This window comes from Callorhinus ursinus, unplaced genomic scaffold (assembly GCF_003265705.2).
Source record: "Callorhinus ursinus isolate GAN/ISIS: 27379988/994484 unplaced genomic scaffold, GSC_fseal_2.0 scaffold151, whole genome shotgun sequence".
Classification (NCBI taxonomy): domain Eukaryota; kingdom Metazoa; phylum Chordata; class Mammalia; order Carnivora; family Otariidae; genus Callorhinus; species Callorhinus ursinus.
In genome coordinates, this window is record NW_027397213.1 from 136,402 (window position 1) to 145,666 (window position 9,265).

The following is a 9,265-nucleotide window of genomic DNA, read 5'->3' on the forward strand; positions in this document are numbered from 1 at the left end:
AGTGATAGCTGAAGTCTGTGAATTGACTAAAATATTCTAGAAACACTCCCTGCCTTGCCATGAGTCTAGTAAGTCATCCTTCATTGTTAGAAAGAAGTTGGAAGCTTGATCCTCGACAGTCCAGTGTCCAGTCATCTGTTTGGAGGGTTCTGGTTGACTGTTAATCACCATAAGGCTAACTGAATTCTGCCTTCAGAATGTTCTCACATCTGTCCCCAAGAGATTTCACTGGGCTTACACAACAGGCTATATGACCTATTTGAAGGTTGCTTATTATTATTATTTTTTAATATTATTTATCTCTTTGACAGGGAGAGAGAGGGAGGGAGAAACCATGAGCCAGGGGGAGGCAGAAGCAGACTCCTTGCTGAGCAGGGGGCTCGACGTGGGGCCCGATCCCAGGAGCATGGGATCATGACCTGAGCAGAAGGCAGACGCCCAACCGACTGAGCCACCTAGGCACCCCTGAAGGTCTGCTTATTAATAAATGTTAATTTAATTATGGTCTATATGTATTAACAATTTTTGTCTGATTCTTTTACTAAAACCTGGTAATAAGATTGTATGGAAGCAGTAAACTCATCCACTCTCAATTCCTGGTATTCACTGTTACCTACTAAAATTAACCTATTTGTGTTTAACCAAACTGGCTTAGGTTAGTTAGACATTTATTTCTGTGAATTTCCTTTATAAATTCCCTTTCTAACTTTTAGAAAAACTATTCTTCACCTTCTTAATATGTCTACCCTGATGACCTCGTCCCCAGCCTCTATCTGTCTGCTCTCCAGTTTTACTGAGAATATAGATATAGTCAGATAGACAGTCCTGTTCCCCTTATCTTCCATCATTAAATCCTCCAACCTGCCTGTAGCTGCCCTTACTTTTTGCCTTTCTTCTTATGACAAGGAAGAGAGTATAGCTTCACTTGTGAAAGGTGAGTCTTTCCACTTAAGCTTTGTATCCTGTCTTGCTTTGCTGCTTAAGGTCTTCATTTCTGTGTTTACCCACTCTCTTTTGAACCAATTTCTCCCTTTCTGTTAGATTACTCACACTAGCACACAAAATGCTCTAGCACCTTCAACCTTAGACAAAAACAAAGAAAACTTATCTTGATCCTTTTAAGTAATCATTCTATTTCTCTGTCCCTACACAGTAAAACTACTCAAATTGTCTTTACTTTCACTTCTTCACTTTTCATTCTTTTTAAGTTATGAAATAATTCAAACACAGAGAAAAGTTAGGGAATAATATAATACACACCTGTGAACACACACAGCTACTGTCCAGCTTCATAAACTTTTACTGTTTTTTTTTAAATTTTTTTAAAGATTTTATTTGTTTATTTGACAGAGAGAGACAGTGAGAGCAGGAACACAAGCAGGGGGAGTGGGAGAGGGAGAAGCAGGCTTCCCGCTGATCAGGGAGCCCGATGTGGGACTTGATCCCAGGACCCTGGGATCATGACCTGAGCCGAAGGCAGACGCTTAACGACTGAGCCACCCAGGTGCCCTCTTTTAATGTTTTTCTATGTTTGCTTTACTTTTTTAAGAGAACTGTTATAGATATAATTGAATCCCTTCTCAAATGCATTCTCTCCCATCCCCAATGGTAGTAACCATTAACCAGAATTTGGTGTTTGGCATACCTATACAAATTTTTATATACTACTACACAAATATATATCCACAACTGAGAGTTATACTTTATTCTGTACTGATGAATGTTGTTCCAATTTTTATCCCCACCAACAGTAAATGAGAGTTTCCAATTTCTCTGTATTCGTGACAACATTTGAATTGTCAGCCTTTTTAATTTTGTCAAACTGGCTAGTTTGAACTGTTATTTCATTATGATTTTAATTCGCATTTCCCTGACATCTAGTAAAATAGAGCATCTTTTCATATTTTTTATTGGCCATTTGTGTTTCCATTTTTAGAATTGCCTGTTCATCTTTTGCCCATTTGTCTTAACATCTTGAATGAATAGACCATCATTTCTCCACTGCTTTGTAATGCTACCTCTATCTTATACAATTTCCTGGATTGTTTCATTGGTTTGTTTGTATGTTTCTGCACCCAAAATCACAAGATCCTACTGTAGCTTCATAAGAACTCACTCTCCGGTAGAGCATCTCCCCCAGTATGTTCTTCAAAATATTTGTAGACATTTTTACCTCTCTGGCCTTCATGTGAACTTTGGGATTTTATGTCAAGATCATGAAACCCTGGGGAGATTTTCATTGGAATTTATTTAGATTTATCGACAAAATTGGGCAGAACTGAAATATTTATATTGAGTCTTATCACCAAACATGGTATACATCTCATTTCTCTCAAGAGCACTCTTATCCGGCTTCTTTCTCCACCACTCCACTGATTCTGGTTTGGTTTTCAAGAACACGAACAACCTGCAACTTGCCAAATCTAATGGCCACTTCTCTGTCCTTTTCTTACTTGACTCTTTGGTGGCCTAAAGGCCTTTGCAGAAGCCCAACCTCTCTGTAGCCTCAGTTTAGAAGTCATCTCCTCAGAAAGTTCTTTCCTCACTATTCTACTTAAAAAGCCACATGTGACTTATTTCATATCACTTTGTTTCGATTCTCCACGTAGTCCTTATCTCTATTTAATATGGCCTTTACCAACCTCCTCATTTATATCATTTCCCCTTGCTAATTATGCTTTCTTTTATTCCTTAAACACGTCAAGCTATTTTTCACAAGGAGGTCTCATACTTCTTTTTCCCTCTTTCTAGAGCACTCTTCTCGTAAAGATATTTGCTTGAATTTCTTTTTCTCATCATTTAAGTCTCTACTCAACTGTCACCTCCTAACAGGAATTCCCTGATGACCCAGTCTGAAGTTACTTCCAATCATCATCATACCAACGCACTGTATTATCTTAAATGTCTGGCTCTGATTGAAAATTATCTTGTTTATTAATGTATTTGCTTGTTTACAGTTAATATCCCCATAACCCCCTCCACTCATATATGCTACATAAGAGCAGTAATGTTTATTTTACATATATTAATACCAGAACACCATCTGGCACCAATCTGGTGAATAAAATAAGCCACTCTATAGCCTAAGACATATAATATTAACAATTGTTTATGAAATTAAACATCATATCTATGAATTGACATTAAAAAAGGATATAGGTCTTAGGTCTAACAAAATAAATAATTATAGTTGACATATGGCCTTGGTAAGTTAACAAATAATTTTTAAAAATATAACCTGGATTAATTAAATATAAATTATTATATATAGATATTAAATAATTTCTAAATAAAACATAATAAGTGACTACATATACACATGTCTTATATTTACTATTTATTTTTAATTTAATTTTATTATTTATTATTTATTTATTTGAGAGAGAAAGAGAGTGCAAGTCGGGGGGGCAGAGCGAGAGAGAGAATCTTAAGCAGACTCCACACTGAGTGTGAGCCTGATGCAGGGTTCGATCCCATGACCCCGAGATCATGACCTGAGCCGAAATCAATAGCTGGACACTTAACCAACTGAGCTACCCAGGTACCCCTTATATCTGCTATTTATAAAAATAATCAGAGATTAGAGAGAAAATCAAAGTAAAAGAAGATTAACCTGGATAAAATTATTATCCAAATTTTGTGTAAAATGGTTGAAAAACTTATTTCTAAACATTCTGACAGCCACTCCAAAGAAAAACTTTAATCAGATACATGATTCATGTTGTCCATGAGATAAACAGGATAGTACATTAGGAGAGGCCTGAATATTCTTGTAGTTAGCCGGGAGAGACTTCTCTCATGAGTTGTTATAAAACAATCTTCATCAATAGTATTTGTACAGCTAATAAAATGAGGTGTGCCATTGAGCTCTCCCGTATAATGTTCTTCAATACGTGCCAAAGACATAAAGGCCAAGGGCAGTCAAGTAAAATATTGCTATGAAATGAAACAACCACATAGTCTGGTTCCTCAGCTTAGCAGAGGGTCTAGCAAAAAGGCTGAATGGTAAACCCTTCAGGCAACCCTCTGTAAATGTCATTTTAGCAATTGACCATGTAATAGGTACTGGCCAGAGGAAAATCTGAAGTTATACTTCTTGACATATATGTACCTGGAGAGCAGGTATTTTGTGTTATTGGACAAGCATAACCCATGTGCAACAACTATTGGCTGAGCTGGGAATAAGGTTATGAAGTCAAAGCCCCTAACGGGGATACAGGTGTGAATAGAAAGCTGCCTCTAGAGATGGAAGAGTCAAGGTTCCTCTCACAAAGCAGTCCCGGTTCTGCTCTAACACAGAATAAATGGATAACCTGGCCCCAGGGTTCTATACCACAGGGCATATTTATATACTTGTAATCCTATTTTCTGGATGCATTCTTTATAGGGAACCTGAAGCTAAGCTACAGATCAGATGCTTTTTCACATACTCAGACTGAACCAGTCTCAGAGATCTCAGCTTCAGTTAGCCCCACAGGTCCCTGGACCCTGCCCAGGTGTCCCATCCTGAAGACAGGCCTTCCTCAGCAATTATCAGCTGCTCCTGGTTTCTGCAGGCTTAGACTTCTCTGTCTCTTTTCTTCAAAGATTCCTTGACCACACCTGGGCTACACCATTGGCTTCTCTATCGCTGTCTAAGTTGTTCATTCATTCAACAAATTTTATTCTATTTCTCAGGGTATCACATCTTGAGGCACATGGTGAATATGTTAATTTTGAGATTCCCATTAGAAAACCAAGTTGTATTGTTGTATACACAGTTGGATAGACAAGTATGAGGTTGTGAGGACAGGTCAGGCCAGAGATTAAGATGTTTATCTTTAAGCTATTGTTAGGAGTTAGTTGGACAGTTAGGTAGTCAGAGCCAGGGTCCCCAGCAAGAAAATATAAAGTCAGAACAGCTAAAATAAAACAGCGCTAACGTCCTGCTTTGCAGCTTAGACAGGACCACACTAGCATTCTGTTTTGCAGCCTTTGCAGAAATGACTGCTGCAAAATGTCCTTAAATACGACAATTAAGGACAAGGCATTTGTCCCTATCACGGGTAAGGGGCAGTTAAGACATAAGCTCCCAGATGTCAGCAAAAAAGACCATCAGCATGTGGACATTAACCTAAGAGGTAGACAGATATGTGACCAAAACCCTGACTGGCATGACTCAGCACACCCTGATTGTTTTAGTCTGTGAAAGAGCTCATAAAAACCCTAAACTTAGAAATTCCAGGGGCAACCCTGTCGGGGGCCCCCCTCCCTCTCTGGGAGCTTTATACTATTGCTCAATAAACTGCTTTGCTGCCCACCACTCTTCATCTGGTCTACCTTTTCATTCTTTGAAGCTGTGTGACCAAGAACCACAGGCACTAAAGTCAGAGAAATCCTGCAGCATCATGAGGTTACTTAGGAATGAGAATAGATAGGTAGATAGAATATTACCAAAGTCCCATTTAAATTTGAGCAACATTAAGTGCTTGGCCTCAGCAGCTCAGATGCCTTGGTTGGCTTCTGCTTCTGTCAAGTACTTCTCTGCCCTAGCAGCCATTTTCCTGCCTAAAACAGGACTCCCAAATCCCTAGAGATAAGTCACACTAGCCCTCTATCTTAGGTTACCTCATTTATTTGCTTTATTTGATACTTGCTTAATACATGGGAAGACAGAGGACAAAACTAGTACTCCAAAGCTCTTAAAACCCCAATTCAAACCTATATATGTACTCCTTGACCTCCCTGCAACATGATTCTCCATGATCAGTTCCCTATTAGGATTTTTAAAGCTAGTAACAAGACTCACCAGGAGTCCTTCTGAGCTGTGATTATCCTGAGTTTTATAACTTTTTAACTCTTCCTATAATTTGATAAATGGTGGTAGAGAGCTTGCTAATTGTTTTCCTATTTATTGATAGTGGGAGAAGTATCAGCATTTTAAGGCATGTAGTCCAAGGTGTACACTGACATTCACATTCGGCTCTAATCTAGGGCACAATTCCCTGTATAACAGTGTCTGTTTTGCTTGCACCCAATAGGGTGTGAGAATATGCTATAGAGGGAAGTTGTTGAGCATGGCAAAAGATACTGCATGGAAGTAGAAAGAGTTAGCAAAAATAGTTATAACTTGAGCATTAACCATGTGGTAGCCACTGTTCTGTGTTTCTTGCATCATTTAATACAATGTTCCTCAATGGGGGTGTTCTTGCCCCTCTGGGCACATTGTGGAAACTTGCAGAGTTGTTTTTGCAGTTATAGTGATTTGTAACAGGGCCAGGAATGGTAGACTTCCTGCAAGGTAAGGGACTGTCCCACATAGTAAAGAACTGACTTCACTCAAGTCTCACAGAAGTGTCTTTTATGTCCCATGGCCATTCCTGTTTTTATAATTTTATAAATTTTTAAGCCTAGACCCTACTTTTGTTTTTGCATTTAAATAGAAAGTAATTTGAATTTAAATATTTCTAAGATACTGACCTTTCCAAGAGTGTATCTATCATATAAATTAAGAGAAGATCAGAAGTTTGTTCTTTGTTTTATTTGGAACCTTATCAAGAGTCTTTACTCTTTTGGGCATTATGTCCCTGCCTGCAGGACATGGCTAATGGTTGTTATAGCTGCCGCATTAATGGCGATTCTGTGTATATGTGCAAGAATGGGGCAATTTATTAGTGTATCTTCTAGATTAATCATATCTGAGCATTTACTTACTGACACATATATTATTTTATCTCAAATTACATTTCTTTTATTTCTTTATATTACAAATAAGGCATTCCATTAATAACATTATCTACTAGCTATTACATAGCAGGTAAGCCAGGGGCCAGAGTTTGAACCCAACATTCTGGATCCCAGAGCTACACACTTTTATTTTTTTTTAAAGATTTTATTTATTTATTTGACAGAGAGAGAGAGAAGAAACACAAGCAGGGGGAGTGGGAGAGGGAGAAGCAGGCTCCCCAATGAGCAAGGAGCCCGATGCAGGGCTCGATCCCAGGATCCTGGGATCGTGACCTCAGCTGAAGGCAGACGCTTAACGACTGAGCCACCCAGGCACCCCCCAGAGCTACACACTCTTAACCACGGTTATTCTGTTTCTTATCACAGGAAGCCAATAGAAATACCAGGCAAAATGAGGGCAGAGTTCTGGACAGGACTTGAGAGGCAGGGAGTATGTGGTTCTAAAAATGCAGACCAGTGCACAATCTCCATGCAGAGTGGCCTGTAGCAGAACTGGTGAAGGTTACTGAGAGACCTGCTGGCTGTTCTCATGGGTTTCAAGTGAAGGCAAGATGGTCGGCCGATGCCCATTCTGAGTATAGGAGTAGAGCTGGATGGACTGTTGCAGATTTCCATGGTTCCTGCTATGGACAACCAGGATTCCATGGTCTCCCCATCCCACCAGGAAAGAATGGATGGATAATCCACTGATAGTTTTGAACTCAGAGAATTGTTCCACTACACACCTACTGGAATCTATATTATTCACTGGCATGTTCAATATTCAACTTTTAGTAAGCATGTAGGATGGCCCTGCTAGACTCCAGAAAAGTTAAAGAAAAGCTTTGACCAAGTTCCCTCACACTTTTTTAAGCATGTATTTAAAATCAGACCAGCAAACCACATTGATTTTTTTCTCAGTCTGAGTTTATCCAGACTTTTTTTCCATATGCTAATATCAACAGGCTGAATTTCTTCTTGGTTGGTTGAGAATTTCTCTTTGATTTAAAATTGATTACTGAATCTTGAAAATCAAGGAAAGTTTTCATGTGTGAACACAATTTTTTTTTTTTAGTGGGTCAAAAACGCTCAGTGTGGCCTTTGCCAGTGAAGATTAGGAATGGTGGATTAGAAAAATCTGCCTGTCTGGATTTATTTTGTGTAGGCCTCAACTGCCCTACTTAGTTTTCATTTTTCTGGGAGCTTCTTAAGATGGTGATGAGTAGAGTTCTTACGAGCTGGAACCTTCTTCCTCAGCTACAGTTTTGACAGGTTGTTTGTCTCTAGCTTGAAGAGACTCTTATTGAGGTTAAATAGAAGACATACAGCATCCAGAGAAATCTGTAGATTAGTATATTAAAATGTATCTGCCTCTCCTATTTTGAAATAACTGCTCATGGCAGTTCTTGGCCTATGTGTTGACAAATCACCCTGGAACAATTAGATAAGAGGCAGCTGTATGTACACTTTAATTAGCTGTTCTTGCCCCCAAAACTTGATCAGAAACTTTTCCTTGACTCATTACTGTGAACCTAACACTGCTATAATTCTCCTCTTAATGCATACGAACTTTGCAGGCCTATTAAAAACCATGAAATACATACATATGCTGAATGAAAACATTTTTATGTATCTGTAGGATTAAAACGGAGGGAGAAATTGATAGGAGTGGATTTCAGATTGAGGCAGTGTGGCAGTGATGTTTATTTGAGGCATTTTTGCCTATATAAAGAATACTGGCAAGGCATTTTGATTACTTGTTTATAATATGTTTGGTCAGAAGTTGTGCCTTAGCACCAGCACAAGTGTTGGTGAACATTATTAACTTCTATGCACGAGTGATAAACAAACATTTATCTTACTTTAAAACTGGAAGAACTGAAACCCTCTTAAACCCTGTTCCCAACTTAGACATGGCTTGTACTTCCTTTGCTAATTCTTCAATTAGCTATGTAGAACCTGGAAATCAGTTCCTTATAATATTGTGTGATTTTTTTCTTATAGCCTAAAAACACCAGAGGTCAAGGAATTTTTCTGTGAAGGGCCGGACAGTAAATAATTGAGACTTGGCGTGTCATAGTATCCCTATCATAATTACTCATGTGGTAAAGCAAAAGCAGTCATAGACACTACCTAAACATATAAGCATGGCTGTGTTCCAAAACATATTCTTTAGGTACACTGCAAATGAAATTTCATATAATTTTCATGTGTTACAAAATATTACTTTTATTTTTTCCATCTATTTAAAATTGTACACTTGATCTTAGCCAAAAGGCCGAGAAGCGATTCCATCTATTTAAAATTGTAAAAACTATTTTTAGTTCACTGGTTGTACAACAACAGGTTTGCAAACCCCGGATATGCACAGAAGTGGGTTCTACTCACAATGCTAAAGAACGTAACCATATGTATGTTAAAATACTTGAGATACTTGACATTTGTATAGGAAAATGCAGTTTATGTCTAACTGGAAATGTCAGGGACACATCTGTTACAAAATGATCTAAGCCAAGTTGGCTGTGCACAATCAATGGATATGTTTTTATTGGTAGATATG

The 9,265-nt window shown here is 38.3% G+C and overlaps 1 pseudogene; it reads right to left on the reverse strand.

Moving 5' to 3' along the window:
* Window positions 1-8,848: 8,848 nt before the first annotated feature.
* Window positions 8,849-8,995, reverse strand: LOC112813066 (U2 spliceosomal RNA; annotated as a pseudogene).
* Window positions 8,996-9,265: the final 270 nt, after the last annotated feature.